Source organism: Anabrus simplex, chromosome 1 (genome assembly GCF_040414725.1).
Source record: "Anabrus simplex isolate iqAnaSimp1 chromosome 1, ASM4041472v1, whole genome shotgun sequence".
Classification (NCBI taxonomy): Eukaryota; Metazoa; Arthropoda; class Insecta; order Orthoptera; family Tettigoniidae; genus Anabrus; species Anabrus simplex.
Genome location: NC_090265.1, coordinates 1,036,903,007 through 1,036,922,965, shown reverse-complemented (window position 1 = coordinate 1,036,922,965; position 19,959 = coordinate 1,036,903,007). Strand labels below are relative to the sequence as shown.

The following is a 19,959-nucleotide window of genomic DNA, read 5'->3' as shown; positions in this document are numbered from 1 at the left end:
TTTTATGAGTAGTAGTGCACATCTACTGCAGTAGAGGAATGTATTTCGGAGGCATTGTTGTTCCTTCTGCTGTGCAGAAGAAAGCGTAGGAGAATTTGGAAGTTCTGGGTACATCCAGTGTTACGAACTAGCACACAAGTTGGCATTTCTACAGTTTATTTGAGAAACTAGGACAGTATAAGACACATTTAACAATTATTTTAGAATTTTTATTTCCTTTTTTGATAGACTAGCTGACATTTTAAGAAAGAAAACCCACCGTGATACAACCATGAGAAGTATAGAAAGATTGGCTGTTACAATGAAATAAGTACTTACATAAATTTACATAAAGAACATTATGCTTATGAACACTTTACTACTTTTGAAGTAAATGCCACTGAACTGTGTTTGTATTCCAGTTTGTGAATTTTTCACTCCGGTATTTAAAAAAATATATCCCTGTAAGTGGCATCCTCTTTTGTACAGATGCTAGAGAAATCATACTAGTAATGGTTTGGGAGGATGTAAGAGAATGATTATTAGGCAAAAACGTACTGCAATTAGAATCATTAGAAAAACTTCAAAGTGTTAATAAGACTTCACAGAAGTGGATGATAGAACCAAAATGCATAATACCATAACCAGAGCAACTTGGTTGAGGGTACATGTGAGGATATTGATGAATAGCAGATGCCAAAAAATTGCATTTTTTATAATGCCAATTATTTCAGATTTGGCTTCCAATTTATATTCATCTGAATTCTTTTGAATTTGTCATTCAGTGATATAAAAAATAATTCCATACCAGAGAGGCAAAAGGGCGTATGTCAACTTTTTGTGATTCTGAGTTACGGCCATTTTAATGTTCGGTATAATTGACCGCATCTATGGAATAAAGGCAGTTGTCCTGTTGCCATTCCCTGTGGATTTAGAGTGTGACATAAAGGCGGTAGTCCAGAGTGCTTTCAGGATGGAAAGGGCGCATGTGGGACATCCGCCTTTTGCAGGAAACTTTTTAGTGCTGCAAGTTCGCATGTGGGACATCCGCATTTTTTCTTCTAAGTAATTTCTCCACGGGAAGAAAGAGTCAATCGACATTAGCCTTTTGCCTACCTTATTGGAGTACGATAATGAAGTGTGCTTATCATTGTGAATGTTATTATAGTTTCCTGATTTACGGGAATATAAGAGACCTGCATTATCATATGCAAATTGGCGTGAAAACAACAACAGTGAAATATTGTAAGCCACACGAAGTTAAAAATTACGTGAGACTTCGGTATTTGAACGTACGCAAAATGTATAGTTTTTCAAGAGGGAAGATGATATTGCAACTTGCTCTGAAGCAAGCACGTGAAGTGAGAGGTAAATATATTTATGTCTCTTACTGAAGAATTCCGTAATAGCCTACATTTTGTTACCGACTATGCTTTGTGGGGTTACGCTTTAATCACCAACTATGATGTATAGATTGAAGTAACACCAACTTTAACTGATTGAAATTTGATCCCATTAACGTATGCTGTATTCTTAGTAATATCTTAATCATCATTATTATTACTGTTTTAGTCCTATTTATTATCATTAAACTTAACTCCTAAACTTCCACTAAAAATACCGCATATTGCTAACATAAAAAAAATAATATTCTCAGGTGAAAAGACACTGGACGGCAAGCGTTCACATGAGAAACCTGTGGATGAAGAGCATATGAAAGACTTGCAGGATGACATTGCATCAGACTTCTCTGACTTGCACCCAAATTACAAACCTGAAGGCAGTGAAAGTAGTGGGCTTTTTGTAGACAGTCAGTTTGATTTTTTGTACCCATAACATTATGCCAATAATAATAATAATAATAATAATAATAATAATAATAATAATAATAATAATAATAATAATAATAATAATAATAAGTAAAAAAATAATATTCTCAGGTGAAAAGACACTGGACGGCAAGCGTTCACATGAGAAACCTGTGGATAAAGAGCATATGAAAGACTTGCAGGATGACACTGAATCAGACATTATTATTATTATTATTATTATTATTATTATTATTATTATTATTATTATTATTATTATTATTATTATAAAGTTTCTTTCAATTTCAGAATGTCAAAATAACTCAACAGAGACATGTGAGTTACCTGCAACTAATGGAAAAGTAAAAGAAGGAGTAGTATATTGTGGGAGAAAAAGGATCCGAGATGTCTCAAGTTGGAAAAGAAATAGTGCTAAAAGAAGCAGGTTGATTGGGGCATTATAAATCAGTGAAGGGTTGGAAGGAAGTCCCAGCACGCACACTTAAGCCTCCATATTAGTGTAGAATGAAATATGCCAAGAAATTAACCAAAGATGAACGGAAAAACATATTTGACGCCTTTTAGAAGGAGTCTAGTTCTTGAGACCAGAAATGTCGGATGATAAGAACCTTGGTGAAGGAAGTTCCAAAAAGTAAACACAGAACTCGTAAAGAAATGGGTAGTTCTACAGAGAGAAGAAAGATGACAAAACTACACACTGTAAATGTCACACACACATGGAAGTGGACAGTATTCATTCAACTATTGAAAGGAAAAAGTCGAAACTCACCAACTTGGAGATCGCTGTACCATGTGATTGGGCTCAGTTCAGTAGAACATGCCAGGTAAAGAAGCCACTAGTAGTCCATGAAATGCAATGTAGCAATTTAAAAAATTTCACATCTTTAACTGAAACATCTGGATCCCCTTTCACAAATCGCAAGAAATCTACTACTGGTGAAATGTTCCTAATCTCAAAAGTTGTATGGCTTAAAATTTCAGCTGACAAACCTGGAATTATTGCCTACAAGACACCCTTCAATGACATGTTTTCAAGAAATTTATACCAGAAGACATCATAGAAATGCTCTCCTGTTATGAAAGGAAATTCCGACCGTACGAAGTGGACCCAAACCCATTAGTTCAGCAAAATACACGGACCTGCAAACATTAACTCAGTGGATTCCACAGCAGTACAGTGTATTTTACAGTGACCTCCTTCATGGAGAAGAATAAAAATACGAATATCCTATCGATGAGTGATACTTCTACAGATGTAAATTGAAATTCTCTGGAGAACATTTCATTCGGGAGAAAGTAATTTACAATAATTATCTTACGCTGAACTTCAGTGACAAAATTAATGTGAAAAAAAAAGTTGTGAAAATTGTCTTAATGTGATAATTATAACATTTTGTGTGTGCTATATTATGTTTTTCTTGTTTGTTTAGCTACAGAACAGGTATAAATTGAAATTACATTTGCATTTTAACTTACTTTTACAGCATCCAGAAGTGTAAAAAGGAATTAAGAAGAAAAAGGGCGTATGTCCATTTCCACGATTTCCCCAAGAAAATTTAGATTGGCATAAGTTATATGAATATGAATTTATTTCACATCTATATAATTATATGATATGCAGAATAAATGTATATAACACTGTTACAATTCTACTGCATTTGTATAACAACCAATTGGCATAAATGTGCAGCCAGTTACTGTTTTTAGCTTATACTGTAAAATTAACAAAAGACATAGCCCTTTTGCTTCTCAGGTGAGAGAGAGAGAGAGAGAGAGAGGGGGGGGGGGCACTTGTGCTTGCACTTTGAGTTTTAGTCACGTTTTAGTTGTATCATGTGACTTTCTTAAGACTACTTCAGGAGTTTCCATACTGATACTTCCCATTGTATTGGTCTCATCAGCAACAGAAATGAAAGCTGATGAAAAAAAGATGTACTGTGTAATGAGAGATGCTGCTAATGCACTTTTCATTTTCTGTATTGAACTGGTACTACCGTCAATCACTTGCCTCACAACGTGGTCACAACAGTACTATAACTAATAAGACTCATAACACTCCTCAAACGACGCAGAAACCCTCTGGGGTAACTTCCACAACTTAATTATCATTATTTTATTATTATCATGAACATGAATCTTAAGTGGCTGTAGCACCCAAGTAGTATCTACGGGCTACTGGACTCCTCATGCATTTACATTTACCTGATTAATACAATACTATGGCAAACAATTTTAAATAACTGATTAGGTACGAGTATATTTGATAAAACACAACATGAATGCACAGACTGACGATAGCCTGACTTGCTTACCTAACCTGACAACCTGTTGAACTGAAACTCTCTGATCAAATGACACACAGAGAATTAAAATATATACATATACTTTCAAATTAACAACATGCCAACAACATCCACCTTCATAACATAAGAAAACATTTAAAACACACACTCTTTCTTCACTATAGAAAATAATCACTGAATTTAAACAAAATAATCACTAAAATTGTAGTAGCTGGTGAGGTGACCTTGCTGGCAAAGTTTCATACTAGGATTTTCTCCATCCCTTGCTTTTCACAGAACACATGCTAAATTACACGGAACACGTTTTACAATATTAGGTACCTTCTTCTTAGCACAAATATGTATACAATCTGGCTAGTAAGAAATGCTAGACCTCTAACCGCCATCACATAACCTGCTACAGCACACAGGAATAAAACCCTGCTACGAAAATGATGCAAAAAGCACTGATAACCTTAATATCCCAATGTTTATATGAACTCATATCTATATATACAATCATGACCACTTGGTGGAACAACTGTACATATCAATCCTCCTAACTTGTTGAATTTATACTTCTCTGGGTAGCCTTTGCTCGCAACTTACCTTCCAATTAATGAGTGCACTCTTATATAGTCACTCTAAGTCACTCTCATGCCTTGCCACTTTCGACGATAACATAGCAACACTAATTTGAATTCAAGTTGATGGTCGGAGACCATGGCAAATACATACTCACAGTATGAAGTTAACTATCTTTAGAACTTCACAGCACAATTCAGTAGACATTGTCATAACAATGAAGTCAATCAGGTGTCCCAGTCAAGAGTCAAAACAAGCCACAATTCTCAAAGACAATCGCACACCCGGCGAACTACGGTCATTAAATAAACTAATCCAGTCACATGGTTCTCTCATCAGTCATCACTCCTACCCTTGTATTTTTCTCCGCCTGAGCTAATTGCTACGTTGCATTCTCGTCACATGTGGCATGCCGTTTTCAAAATATTGATGCTAAACATTGGCAAATTGATGCTCTGAAAACTGTTGCTTGATCTGCATCATGTTGGACAATCCAAACTCTCACACAACTTTCTTTATATTAGCTCTTTTGCCTAACAAAGATCCCCAAATGTTGGTGCCAGAGAATGTCATCAATTTGACAGAGTATTCTTACAATGAAATAAATAATGATGTAATTACAAAATTTAAGTTCTTCACATGGTATTAAAATTCTATACAGTTACAGTACTTCATGCAAATATCTGTTGAAACCATTTCTTAAGGATTTCCACTTCTTTTAAAATGCAAATGCTGAAAGAATGTATATTTAGAAATTTGAACAAGATACACTTATTCTTGGTATCATGATAATACTACATTGATCTGTTAATCCATCTAATCAATACAATGTTTTTTACATTTTCTAAAGTCTGGACATATATATTGACATGCAAAACAGGTTTTACATTTCGTGTATTTTATCTGTAAGTGTTCTTGTTGAGGAATGTTTACCCTCCCCCTTTTTATAATTTGCTGAAGAGACTCCCAAGGGCAGCAAAATGTGTACTTGAAGAAAAACATGTTTAATAAATTTAAAAAACAGTATTAATTAGACAAATGAACAGATCATTGTTTATGCTATTAACATGCATCACACAATAAATTTCTTTTTAAAATTATTCATTCCCCCATGCACGTATTTAGCAATGGGATACTCATTTGTGGAGCTATTGAATTGGATCTTCTACTATACGGCTAATTGTAAAGGATGTTTGTGCAAAAATATGGATTCATTTTAAGGATGTAAGTATTCCAGCACTAACACAAGAGAACTGTGTTAACGTTTCAAATGGTTTTCTCAGGCATGCTAATTTTCCAAACTATATCGATGCTACTGATGGCAAACATATAAGAATAAATTAAACCAATGAGCAATGGTTCCCTGTATTATAACTACAAGAGTTATTTTTCAATAGTACTTCCAAACATGTGTGATTCAAATGAAAGCTTTACATTTGTGGACAGAGGTACATATGGACAAAATTCTGATCCATCGATTTCTAAACCAGTGTTTGTTTAATGTAAAAGACTTCAGGAAAAGATACTGAATACCATATTTACGCAAATAATCCCCGCATATTTAAAAAAAAATGTTGAGGCCCGAAATTGGGGTGCACGTTTTATATACGTCAAGATTGGCAACACGCTCCTGGTTCACGTAGTTTTCGATGCTGGATGTATAGTTACATTTTGTGTAAACACAGATGGAAGAAAACTGCCCCTATACATTATATTTAAACGGAAAACAATTCAGAATTTTAATTCAAAACTGCCTTTACATTTTTTAAAGTACTATTTTTTGAGTAATTTAAATTTGAATTTTCTTGGCGTCACAATAGAACGTGTCTTCCAGAACGTGTAGGGGTAGTTTTCCGCACTTTCACTCGCTTTGGTGTGTCTACAATGTGTTTTATTATTGCTAAGTTTGAGCGACATCGTAATTCGTTTGTATTCAGCGTTTTAAGGAACGCCACAGCATAGCATGTCAAAACACATCAGATAAGGCTTTTCAGGCGTTTGCTCTATTAACCAGCATTTCGTCTTAGGTCTGACACTAGACTCATCAGAGTGGGATGTGTCAGACCCTACCCACTGACGCTGGGGTGTATGCAGGAGAAAGTAATTTGCAATGGAAGGGTCATGTTGATGACGTTGGGAAAGCATACAGATCGTTACATGTCATAATGAGGTAACTGAAAGGATGCAATAAAGAATTAAAAGAAAAAATTTACTTAAGTATGGTTCGTCCATTATTGGAATATGCAAACAGTGTTTGGGATCCTCACCAAGAATACTTAATAAAAGAAATAGATAGTGTGCAGAGGAAAGCAGCAAGATCTGTAACAGGGGATTTCAGGAGAAAGAGTAGTGTATCAGAAATGTTAAAGGAACTTGGGTGGGAAACTTTAAGAGAAGGGAGAAAAATAGACTTATAGGATTATATAGAGCCTATACAAGAGAAGAAGCATGGGGAGATATCCGTGAGAGGCTTCAGTTGGAAAATAATTATATCGGCAGGACAGACCACAAATATAAAATTAGAAGGAATTTTAGCAGAAGCGATTGGGGTAAATTTTCATTCATTGGGAAGGGTGTGAAGGAGTGGAACAGTTTACCAGGGGTAGTGTTTGATCCTTTTCCAAAATCTGTACAGATATTCAAAGAAGAGAATAAACAGCAACAGAGAAAATAAATGAAGTGTTAGAGGGCATTCGACCAGTGCAAGTTATTGTAAATAAAAAAATATGTGTGAATAAATTAATTCCATCCCTTGGTTAAAGGAATTTTGGACAGCCAAAGTAGGGGACTGCCTGTAGGGGTGAAGTACAGTGGGGACTTCGAGGGCCCTGGGACCGCTACGGTAGCTGTGAAGGCCCTTCAGGAACTCTGAAAAGTGGTGGCAAAAGGGGCTCTGGTTAAGACGCAGCAGGTCGTTATGCTACTTAGGTTCCCGAATGGGTAAAAAAAAAAAAAGTAAATAAATGCAATGTAAAGTATAATCTTATACCAGTTGTATAGTATTATTTGAAGTAATTCTACATACTGTATATCAGTTGACTATATTTGTAAGTAGTACAGGAGATATTATAATTAGAATTTTGTAAACAATATAAATTTATTAAGGATGAGCTGTGTGTTTAATAGAAAAATTGTTAGCATAAATTGTATTAATTTAGTATTTAGTGCTTGACAATAATGTATTTTAGTGTACCATTTGCCACCGAGGTAGACACCTCATTAGCAAATAAAGAGATTTTTATTTGATTTGAACTTATCAGAAGCCCTTATAAGAGGCACAGTCTGATAACTGCATACGGGCGATAAATCTCCACAATGGAATTATTGCCCGCCTAGCAATTCTGAATGGAAAATTCTAAATTCCATGGAGGGAATTAAATATTTCTAATTCCAGTTAGATATTTCTAATTCCCTCGCAGATGGAAGAAAACTGCCCCTATACGTTATATTTAAACGGAAAAGAATTCAGAATTTTAATTCAAAACTGCCTTTACATTTTTTAAAGTACTATTTTTTGAGTAATTCAAATTTGAATTTTCTTGGCGTCACAATAGAACGCGTCTTCCAGAACGTGTAGGGGTAGTTTTCCGCACTTTCACTCGCTTTGGTGTGTCTACAATGTGTTTTATTGTTGCTAAGTTTGAGCGACATCGTAATTTGTTTGTATTCAGCGTTTTAAGGAATGCCACAGCATCGTATGTCAAAACACATCAGATGTAAGGCTTTTCAAGTGTTTGCTCTATTAACCAGCATTTCGTCTTAGGTCTAACACTAGACTCATCAGAGTGGGATGTGTTAGACCCTACCCACTGACGCTGTGGTGTATGCAGGTGAACTTATAAGAAGCCCTTATAAGAGGCACAGTCTGATAACTGCATACGGGAGATAAATCTCCACAATGGAATTATGCCCGCCTAGCAATTCCGAATGGAAAATTCTAAATTCCCATGGAGGGAATTAGATATTTCTGAATTACAAGTTGGCGGTTAATCAAAATCATGTAAGTAATGCCAACATTTGTATATACTACGCAGAACTACCATCGAACTCAATATCATACGGACTTTGATTACTTCCATTTTTATACTGTGCATATGATAACCTCATTTTAATATTAAGAAACCACTAGCGTATTTTACTATGTGTAACTAGTCTGTTGTTATTTCGTTTAGGATAGGTCTTTGTACGTGTTTTTAATGTATTCTTTCTTACATATATTGTTCATAATTTCCAACCAGACGTCTGGTTTAATTTTGAGGTGCTTTGATATGACTGATGATGCCCCACATGGAGGGCGAAACATGTCTCCATTTTAACGATGTTTAACTAAAAATGTTAACATCCAGTAATGTATTGAATAGGTTGGAGTCCAATAAATTCTTTTATATTATTATTATTATTATTAAAATCATGTAATTCGAAGTCACATTTTTGCGTCCCTACGACTTCGAATTAACAAGGTTTTACTGTATCGCAAAACTAACAAACGAGATCGCAGGGTATGTCTGTTTCAAGTGTTTACATTGCACGAAAAGAATTATCCACCACTGGTCGTGTTACTATCTGTGTAAAAAGAGACCGCGCGTGAGTAGTGTTTTAGACGTGGAGTGTGACGAATTTCTAAGTAATTTAGAAGATGATTCTAGTGATGCAAGAGACAAGGAATCTTCCGATCTACAGCGAATCGAGCCTATTGCATGTTCAGAATAATGAAATATCTGTCACGTAAGAGGCCTACTTGCTAATTATCATAGAAAATAAAAAATATTTTATGGCAGTGATAATGCATTTTTCCTCCCCTGCGAACCATGTGACCTTGCCGCGGTGGGGATGCTTGCGTGTACCAATGAAGCAGATAGCCGAGCCGCAGGTGCAACCATAACGGATGGGTAACTGTTGAGAGACCAGACTAAGGAATGGTTCTCCGAAAGGGAGGTAGCAGCCTTTCAGAAGTTGCAAGGGCGGCAGTCTGGATGATTGACTGATATGGCCTTGTAATAATACTCAACATGGTTTAGCTGTATTGATACTGCTACACAGGTGAAAGCAACAGGAAACTGCAGCCGTAACTAACTCCCGAGGACATGCAGCTCTCTCTGTATGAATGATGTACTGATGATGGCTTCCTCCCGGGAAAAATATTCCGGAGGTAAACTAGTCCCCCATTCGCATCTCCGGGTGGGGACTACACAAGAGGGGGCGATCATCAGGAAGATGGATACTGACATTCTGCGAGTCGGAGCGTGGAATGTTAGAAGTTTGAATCGTTGTAGTAGATTAGAGAATCTGAAAAGGGAGATGGTATCAAACAGACTTCATTATGATTAGGCAGAGATTCAGAAACCAGGTGTTGGATTGCAAAACTTTCCCAGGAGCAGACATGGACTCTGACCACAACTTGTTGGTCATGTAATGCCATCTGAAGCTGAAGAAATTGAAGAAAGGTAAGAATGCAAAAAGATGGGATCTAGACAAGTAGAAAGAAAAGAGTGTGAGACATTGTTTCAAGGAACATGTTGCACAAGGACTAAATGAAAAGGCTGAAGGAAACACAATAGAGGAAGAGTGGTTAGTCATGAAAAATGAAGTCAGTAGGGCTGGTGAAGAAATGTTAGGAAGGAAGAAAAGATCAACTAAAAATCAATGGATAACTCAGGAGATACTAGACCTGATTGATGAACAACGAAAATACAAGAATGCTAGAAATGAAGAGGGCAGAAAAGAATACAGGCGATTAAAGAATGAAGTGGATAGAAAGTACAAAGTAGCTAAGGAAGACTGGCTGAAGGAGAGTGCAAGGATGTCGAAGGTTGTATGATCCTAGGAAAGGTAGATGCTGCATACAGGAAAATCAAGGAAACCTTTGGAGAAAGGAAATCTAGGTGTATGAATATTAAGAGTTCAGATGGAAAGCCACTTCTAGGGAAAGAAGACAAAGCAGAAAGATGGCAGGAATATATCTAACAGTTGTATCAAGGTAAAGATGTAGATACTTTGGTTCTGGAGCAAGAAGAGGCTGTTGATGCTGATGAAATGGGAGACCCAATTCTGAGGTCAGAGTTTGACAGAGCTGTGAGCGACCTAAATAAGAACAAGGCACCTGGAATTGATGACATTCCCTCTGAATTACTGACTGCCTTAGGAGAAACCAGCATGGCAAGGTTATTCCATTTAGTGTGTAAGATGTATGAGACAGCAGAAGTCCCATCCGATTTTCGGCAGAATATTGTTATACCTATTCCCAAGAAAGCCGGTGCTGACAGGTGTGAAAACTAACGCACCTTTAGTTTAGTATCTCATGCCTGCAAAATTTTAACATGTATTATTTACAGAAGGATGAAAAAAAAGTTGAAGCTGAGTTGGGAGAAGATCAATTTGGCTTCAGAAGAAATGTAGGAACACGTGAAGCAATCCTGACTTTACGTCTGATCTTAGAGGATCGAATCAAGAACGACAAGCCCACATACATGGCATTCATAGATCTTGAAAAGGCATTTGATAATGTTGATTGGACCAAGCTATTTAAGATTCTGAAGGCGATTGGGATCAGATACCAAGAATGAAGAATTATCTACAATCTGTATAAAAATCAGTCTGCAGTAATAAGAATCAAGGGCTTTGAAAAAGAAGCAGCAATCCAGAAAGGAGTGAGGCAAGGCTGCAGTTTGTCCCCCCTCCTTTTCAATGTTTACAGAGAACAGGCAGTAAAGGAAATCAAAGAGGAATTTGGAAAGGGAATCACAATCCAAGGGGAGGAAATCAAAATCTTGAGATTCGCCGATGATATTATTATTTTATCTGAGACCGCAGAAGATTTCAAGAAGCTGCTGAATGGTATGGACGAAGTCTTGAGTAAGGAGTACAAGATAAAAATAAATAAGTCCAAAACAAAAGTAATGGAGTGCAGTCGAACGAAGGCAGGTGATGCAGGAAATATTAAATTAGGAAATGAAGTCTTAAAGGAAGTAGATGAATATTGCTACTTGGGTAGTAAAATAATTAACGATGGCAGAAGTAAGGAGGGCATAAAATGCAGATTAGCACAAGCAAGGAAGAGCTTTCTTAAGAAAAGAAATTTGTTCACTACAAACATTGATATAGGAATTAGAAAGATGTTTTTGAAGACTTTCGTGTGGAGCGTGGCATTGTATGGAACTGAAACATGGACGATAACTAGCTCAGAAAGAAAGAGAATAGAAGCTTTTGAAATGTGGTGTTACAGAAGAATGCTGAAGGTGAGATGGATTGATCAAATCACAAATGAAGAGATACTGAATCGAATTGGCAAGAGGAGATTGATTTGGCTAAATTTGACGAGAAGAGATAGAATGATAGGACATATCTTAAGACACCCAGGACTTGTTCAGTTGGTTTTCGAAGGAAGTGTAGGTGGTAAGAACGGTAGGGGTAGACCAAGGTATGAATATGACAAACAGATTAGAGCAGATGTAGGATGCAATAGTTACATAGAAATGAAAAGGTTAGCACCGGATAGGGTGGCATGGAGTGCTGCATCAAACCAGCCTATGGCCTGATGACTCAAACACACACACAATGCATTTTTATCATCTCAGATATGTTAAGCAAAGTAGCTATATCCGTCATGTTCATATTTGTGTAAATACCAAGTGGAACTCGAGGAGTGATATGAAATGTTTGTTTATGCCTACATTATTCTTTCGATGAAAGAAATTTTAGTTCATTTCATTTCTTCCAAAAGGGTCTTTTCTAAAATTAGAGTGCGGGGATTATTCGGCGGTGGGGATTATTCGCGTAAATGCGGTATTCCATCACCTGAAATCCTATCCCTTCCTTGGTCAACTCTTGTTCTTTTCCGACCCCCACGGTATTAGAGCACTCGAGGCCTAGGGAGTTCTTCATTTTCACGCCCTTCATGGCCCTTGTCTTTCTTTGGCCGATACCTTCATTTTTCAAAGTGTCAGATCCCTTCAATTGTTTGTCTCTGATTAATGTTATATAGAGAATGGTTGCCCAGTTGTATGTACTTCCTCTTAACACAACAATCACCACCACCACCACCTGAACAAATTTCAAACAACAGAGACTTTTGGCTGCATGCACTTTGTTGTAGATGGAGTGTTCAGTTTGCGGGAAAATGTGTTGTATCCATTTGGAGGGAAAAATCTAACTGTAAGAAAAAAGAAACAACCGACTGTCTCAGGCTAGAAGATATATTGAATGTTCCTTTGGCATACTGAAAAAAGTGGCATGTTTTCCACAGACCGTTAAATGTTTCTTTCTGTTGGAGTTCGGGTTCACCCTGTATGATAAAGCATATGACAAAATACATGATAAAAGAACAATAAACAACAAATCCAAATACGCCGTTTGTCTGGCAGATACATCAGACAAAAGTTGAATTTATATAAATATATTTAGCACATAAAGGTATTTAACTATGTGTAGAAATTATTAACAATACTATGCTTTTTTCTTTAACACGAACAACACCAAAACCATGTAAAGGTTGACTGCCTTTTGGAAACTTCGTATGCTAGTTTCATCTTCAACAGAATACAAAATATATCAAAATTCTCACCTACTTAATTTCTTTCTTTGTTGGATTTTGAGGTGAAATTCACAGAATATTTTATACATATGGCAGCCCATTCAACCTGTTTTATTGCTATACGATTCACACTTGTAATTCCAAATGGATGGATTAGTTTTTTTTTTTATTTTGTTAACAAAAGATTCAGTGTCAAAGGTATCGCATTCAATATCCATTATGTGAAGTCAACATTATCTGAATGAAATGGCCCATGTGTGCAGTCAAAGACAAACCATCTGTGTAATGTGAGGGCTGTAGTCCTGCAGTTGGTGGCTCGGCGAGAACCGACTGCAAATGAACAGAAGCAGTCTGCATGGACTGCAAAAAGGTAATCTATGTGTGGTGTTATATCAGAAATGTGACAACGCCGAGATGCAACTGCAAATTGGCTGCATGTGCAGTCCATTTTGACTCCCAAAAGACGTCTGCGTATTTCCGCTCTCGGGTATGCCTTCTCTGGGTTTCCATTCTAGAGTATGTCTTCCCCTGACTGTGCATATGACAGAGATCCAAGATGGATAACTGTCCTTAAGCAAGGATTAACACTGAGATGTCTACTAATCAATTCTGAAGCACAATAATGCATGAAAAAGGAAAGAAAGGTTAACTTTAAATAAGAATAGTGTGATGTCCCATTAACTGACAACAGCCCTGTTAGGGAAATTTGAATTAGAAAGTTTATGCATGGTCCATCATCCGCCTAGTAAGTTGAAAATTATTTTATCATTATTTTTATCTTTCAGTCAATGTACTAATCAAACTGTATAAATAATTGGAAAAATGTATGTATTTAATTTATGGTAGGTCATTCTAAATTATTATGCAAATATATAGAGTTTTTAGTCATCTATTTCACATTATCATCTCATATTTTGTATCACGACAATAACTAAATTTGAACAAGTAAAATAAGGTATTACAACATCACCCGTATTAATAGCTTGCAGTAAATTTCCAGTAGCCCGAGGGCAGGCAGGCGACCGGACACGCCATGCTAATTTTAGCCCTTTACCAGGAAAAGGACATCATCGAGATTGCAGAATTAGTCCCCTACACATTCTGAAGAGACAGAGTTTGTCAACTCCCACTTTTTGAAGCTGGTTACCTGACACTTACAAAGCCCATGACATTTCAACCTATGTGAATAAAACGATACGAATCAAGATGATGGATATACAGCGATATGCAGGATCTTTGTGAAAAGTTTACCTATAATGGATAGCAGAGAAATGCCACGATAGTTGTCAATGTACAACAGTCACCTTTCTTAAAAATAGTAATGATATTGGCATTTTTGAGATCGCCGGGTATTTTTGGGTTTCTCAAATAGAGAGGATGAGAGTACAGAACCTTGTTTTCATGGGTAAGCCTTCGCCTTAAATTAGTTCCAGAGGGATGTTGTCTAGTCCAGGTGCTTTCCTAGGTTTCAGCCTATCAAGTGCCACACAGAATTCCTGATAAGTTGGTGGCATCACCATCCATGGTTGAGGGGAGGAGTTGTGGCACATTCCATAGAAAGTCATCGGCAGCAGTGGAGCTTCAGTTTAAAAGAGTGGACAAATGTTCCTTCCAAGGCTCCAGGATGTCTCTACCATTGGTAAGAGTGTTTTCAAAGTTCCAACTGAAGAGCGAGATGGACCGTACATCTCTTTTATTCCCATGTAAAAGTACCGCAGGTCTCTGGCGTCAGATAGTCTTTGGAGTTCTAGAGCATTCTCCTGCCAGCAGTTGTTCTTCATTTCTCTTATACCGGGCGAGTTGGCCGTGCGTGTAGAGGCGCGCGGCTGTGAGCTTGTATCCAGGAGATAGTAGGTTCGAATCCCACTATCGGCAGCCCTGAAAATGGTTTTCCGTGGTTTCCCATTTTCACACCAGGCAAATGCTGAGGCTGTACCTTAATTAAGGCCGCGGCCGCTTCCTTCCAACTCCTAGGCCTTTCCTATCCCATCGTCGCCATAAGACCTATCTGTGTCGGCACGACGTAAAGCCTCTAGCAATTAAAGCATTTCTCTTATTGGAGTCTGACATTTCAGTTTCAGATCTTGAAACACAGCTTTCTGCACACTGGATGATGGATCTTGAAGAAGAGATAGGTGGGCTTCCGATTTGGCATTGATAAGGCTCAGAAATTCTTCACTGTTGTCCTCAAACCAGTCTTGCCTCTTTCTTTTCTCGCAGCTGATGATTTCCTCAACTGACTGAATGATAGTCCTTTGGAGTGTTGACCATTCTTGCTTCATGTCATTTGTGCATACTGGATTGGTTGCCAATCGGTTCATGATGGCATTTTGAAATTCTGATGATGTGGATTTATCTAACTTGAAAGTGGCAAACTTGTGTCGGGGCTTACTTGGGTGATGCACAGTTGGTTTCCAATGGTAGGAATTTCTGAGTCGACAAATCAGAAGTTTGTGATCTGTCCAACAATCATCAATACTCCTCGAGAACATCTTTCTTTCACACTGTCGGGTGATGACATAGTTAAGGATGTGCCAGTGCTTAGATCGTGGGTGCATCCATGTGGTCTTGTAACAGGTAGGCGAAACTAAATACAGTAGAGACAATACGCGACACTCTGCGAGATATCAAGGGACAGCAATTAGAGCTCTGTCTAGCGGAGTGACCTGAGAGTTACTGATTCTGTCATAAGAGTATGTGTATTTGTATGTGAAGTTTTTGGGGTTATTTACGCTTTTGCATTAAGTTGACATAAGTAAATATTAGCGTGTGTCATTCCTTTATATCTCCTGTCAATATGAATGGAAAAATGTGTGCTGCATTTGGCTGCAATAACTATGACGTGCAGAAGGATTCGTGGTCTTTCTTATGTTTCCCTTGCGACAAGAAAATGTAAGTAAATACTGCGTTTGCATATAAATTCTTCCAGTTACAAAGATATTTTTATAGAAGGCCTACTTCCTAAACTTCTGACCTGCACGGCCCATATTTTAACGCTTAAAATATTATTTTATTTTATTGTATTAGTGCAGCAGTTAACCTTCAATACCGATGTGTTGTTGTAGGTGTGATACGTGGGTTTTGATTTAATTCAGGAAAATGCATATGCATATGTGTGTGGCTGGTTGTGTTCCAAGGTACCCCATTTGGAATGCCGTTATGCATTGTCAAGCACTGAAGAAAATATGGTTGATTTAAGAAATGTGATGATGCACATTTGCTTTACCCTAATGTAATGGCAAGTATTGCTTATAGGGAAATTTTGAATGTTTTTGAGGCTAAATTTATAGATTTTCTTTTAGTAGGCTTCAAGTTAAGAGGAAAATTGTCCAGCTCTTAAATGCAAATTCATTGAATCATGTGTGTGAGGGATGTGCCAATATTTTTATTGACAAGTGTGCTAATGTGATGTACAATGCTTTTAAATGAGAAAAAAAGACAAATCTAGCCGTGAAAGTTCAGGCAGGTAAGCTAAAGCTAAAAAAGGTAATGCATAAATGAAAGATCAAGCCCTTTCACTGCAGTCCATTTCACATCTGGATTAAATGTTTAATTTCAGTCTTTAAATAATAACCTGTTAAATAATTCATTCATGTATCCAGAATTGCTTTAGCAACTTTGAAGTTAATATTTTAGCAACACTTTCTTACTAGACGTAATTTATTTATCCATTTCCAATGATATTTGAATTTAGCGCGAATTTTCAGGTCACGCCACTAGGAGCGCCACTTGTGAATTGTCTCCCATTTTAACAAGGCTAAATCCGAAAGTGTCGCGTATTGTCTCTTCTGTAGTTGGCGAAAGTGAGTGTTAGTGATGAACAGCTCATGTTCCGCACTCAGGCCGAGAAGTAGATCACTGGCATTGCAATTACCAATACCATGTTTGCTCAATACATTTTCCCACAATCGATTATCCTTTCCCACTCTGGCATTGAAGTCTCCAAGCAGTAGCAGGTTGTCTGATGGTGCTATCTTGGTGATGATGGAGTTCATTTGGTGGTAGAAATGGTTCTTATTTTCTTCATCGGCTTTCAGGGTGGGAGTATATGCAGAAATAAGTGTGATGAATCTATCTCCGGAGAGTGGGATACAGAGTGACCTGAGCCTTTCAGTGAATGCAATGGGTGTGAGCTGATGATCGTTTACCAGTTTCGTCATAACTGCGAATCCAATCCTATGAATACGGTTCTCTCTATCCTCTTTTCCTTTCCAAAAGATGGCACACAACGATCCGGACTCAATGATCTTCCCTTCATCTGATAGTCTAGTTTCCCTCACTGCAGCAACGTCTATGTTTAGTCTATCAACCTCATGGGTGACGAGAGCTGTTCTTCTCTCCGGTCTGTCACTTTTGTCGTTATCAAGCAATATTCTGACATTCCAGGATCCAATTATAATTTTACGTTCATCTGCCATATTTCAACCGCATGTGGGGTTATCCGCTGGGTGCAGCTGCCCAGCCAGGCGAAAGGGTGACTTCCGATGTTTAGCCTACATTTTCTAGGGCCTTCCCCACTTGAAGTGGGCAGCAGTGGTCCTAAATAGGCCTGCCCAGACACAGATGCAGGACCGAATTCTTGAGTAGCCACTGTGTTTCATGAAGATGACCATCACACATCTGCCACCAACGTGCAGGTCCGGACTAGACGCTCCCAGTTTACCCTAAACCTGCCTCCACCATCTTCGTCCCAGTGCCAATGGACTTGATTGAAGTGAGGAAAGTAGCAGGAAAAGTGCCACTGGCGTGGATTTTGTAACCTCCGGGGTATAAACGGCCACAAGTAATAATAATAATAATAATAATAATAATAATAATAATAATAATAATAATAATAATAATAATAATAATAATAATAATAATCATAATCATAATAATAATAATATTTGCTACCATTGTGCAACCACATAGTTACACACCAACACAAATTAACGCAGAGAGACATGATAATAATGTGCATGAAATTAAAACCATAAGCTCTTTAAGCACAGTAAACAAAACAAACAAGTTAACCAACATGACGACTAAGGAAGGATAATTGGGAAGCGACTGGGAACCATATCCAGATGGTGAAAGGTATTGGCAATGCTGAAGAAGCAAAATCAAAGGTGATTTTAAATTCATAAGTTTACTTAACAATTTACATTCAAATTAGAGCGCAAATAATCAACAAAATACCTTTAAAAATGGAAAATGGTTACAAAAAAATAATTACAATTTACCCCGAGGATAGAATTTATGTTATTTAACATTTAGGTCTGAACATCTCACAACGTTCCACTGTTCATGGCGAAACATTTAAATCACATAATACTGACGAAAGAAAAGGAAAGTAACATTATACAGTCATGAGTATGTACATGTAAGAAAGTGAGAACAACTTTAAGCCCCCTCAAAAACACTTCTGAGAAAGGGTGCCCGTCCTAAATGCGAATACACTAAGATGAAATGGGATAAATGAGACAGCCCCAAGGGGAAATTTACACTTTACGATTACATCTAGAGGCGCTGAATATCTAATTTACAAAATCAAAGAAATGTGAACTGTCTCTTAACACAACTCTGATATGACTTGCCGGAAGGCTAAGTCATTTTAAGAAAAATTTGACGATTGAAGGAAAAAGTGGGTAAGCTCCGGCAAAAGAAATTAAACGGAACACTACATTTGAAGATAACCTGAAAGATGAAAAACAACTAGGTGCTTACCTGTTGGAGGGGCCAAGAAGACCCGTCACCTGCAGAAGACAACCTTTCCCTGCACTGGTCAAACAGAAAAGACGGCTCAGCCAAGCTTGGCGTTGCCCACGAGCTGTTCTCCGGAAATTAGGAAATAGTAAAACGACCAACGAGCGTCCGTATTTTCCTTCGTCCGGCAATCACAATAAATGTTATAATTACCAGAACTAAAATCTGATAAAGAACATTGAGTAGCATCCAGAAACTTCGAAATTGGTGCAATATGATGAAACCGGAAATATCCCATCCCAATCTGGCGCGTGTGGTACATTGTGTTTCCTAATTGTTACTCTTACTTTAATTTTTCACAACAACCAAACCATCTTAAAGCCACATCAAAATTAAATATTTCCAAAATTCATACACAGAACACATAAAACATAAATAAATACATGAGATAAAATTCCCCGGTCTTTCAATTTTAAATAATCACTACAGATTTATTTAAGGAGGATCTCAACTTGCCAGGAAGTGACCCTCACACTATGGTCTCAAAGCCATATCCTGCGGCACATGTGAGATGAGACGTGCAGGGTTAGGCACCGAGATTGCAATGGACTGTCGCAGACACCAGTTACGAGTGAGTAGCGCCTTCACAGCCAGTCCGTTTGGCATGACCTCATCCGCCTCCACAACCGTTGGGAACCGAAGTGAGAGGTTCCTCCTCCGCTTGTTTGCCGTTGGGTCTTCAAGTGATGGATTCCAGTGTGATTTCCTCCACTGAGGGGACCATCACCCCACCTAAGAGATCTCATTCACCCGAAGCCGTTGGCACCTTTAGGGAGTCAGGTTATTTACCGCCGCCCAACACTTGGCGTTAGCAGTTTTACAGCTGAGTGCCAGACCTGCCAACCCTCCTTCTTCTCATTCCGGACTTGGAACCGAACAACTGTGGAGTTATGGGATTCATATATGAGGCCTAAATAGCTTTTTTTAATTCAGCCTTTCCTGGAATTTATACATGAAAATTTTCAGATTGCCTACATTTCTAAAAATAAAATAAAAATATCTTGCTTAT

The 19,959-nt window shown here is 37.6% G+C and overlaps 1 protein-coding gene across 1 annotated transcript in view; it reads right to left on the bottom strand.

The window, feature by feature from the left end:
* LOC136857928 (tRNA wybutosine-synthesizing protein 4) overlaps positions 1–19,959 on the bottom strand; it is a 157,023-nt gene that overhangs the window by 39,730 nt on the left and 97,334 nt on the right. The window lies entirely within an intron of this gene.